Source organism: Sinocyclocheilus grahami, unplaced genomic scaffold, assembly GCF_001515645.1.
Source record: "Sinocyclocheilus grahami isolate Dianchi unplaced genomic scaffold, SAMN03320097.WGS_v1.1 scaffold893.1, whole genome shotgun sequence".
NCBI lineage: Eukaryota > Metazoa > Chordata > Actinopteri > Cypriniformes > Cyprinidae > Sinocyclocheilus > Sinocyclocheilus grahami.
In genome coordinates, this window is record NW_015506072.1 from 315,444 (window position 1) to 316,260 (window position 817).

Sequence of the window (817 nt, forward strand, 5' to 3'; positions counted from 1 at the left end):
GTGGTATTGAAGGTGGGAGAGAGCGCTGTACATTCACTCCCCCCACCTACACCCCCTGCCGGTACGAGACTCGAACCCACAACCTTTGGGTTATGAGTCCGACTCTCTAACCATTAGGCCACGACTTCCCTGACAACTGTAATCACAAATTTTACAAACAAACTGCAAACGTTTTCATGAAAGTGGAATCTATTAAATTGAACCATTGAATGCCAGATGTATAACTAAACATTAAATGTGTGTATCATTTGTGTTTGTAGTTCTAGTTGTAATTTGTGTCCTTTTATTATATCCTCCTGAGAACTCCAGCTATGGAGTTTTTGGCTCTGTAGTGGACATTATATTTGAGTGATTTCTCTGAGACCTCACATGCCACAGTTGTAAGTCTGGAGTCCTGTACAGAGCACATGCAGGGCTTTCCAGAGACACCACATGATTGGCTGTTTCACCGAGACCACTCCCTCTCCTTGGTCTTTAAAAATGGCTGACATTAATTTAGTGATAAAATTGTACATCCTTATGGAAATATGATAATATTTTGTAATTAAAATCTAAATCTGATTAATTTTCAAATTGTGTGTCATAAATCAACATCTCAGGAAAATGTTATGGGGTTTCAAATCAAAATATGACTTGATTTCATACATGTGCACTGTAGAGGACACCAGGACTTGAAGCATGTTTATTACACATTTTGGGAGACAAAAGAATTGAATAGGAAAAAAATTATGTATCAATATTCTTATGAAATATTAGATATTCTAATGAAAATCTGGCCAATTACTACTCCCATTATTACACTTCTTTTTTCAACATG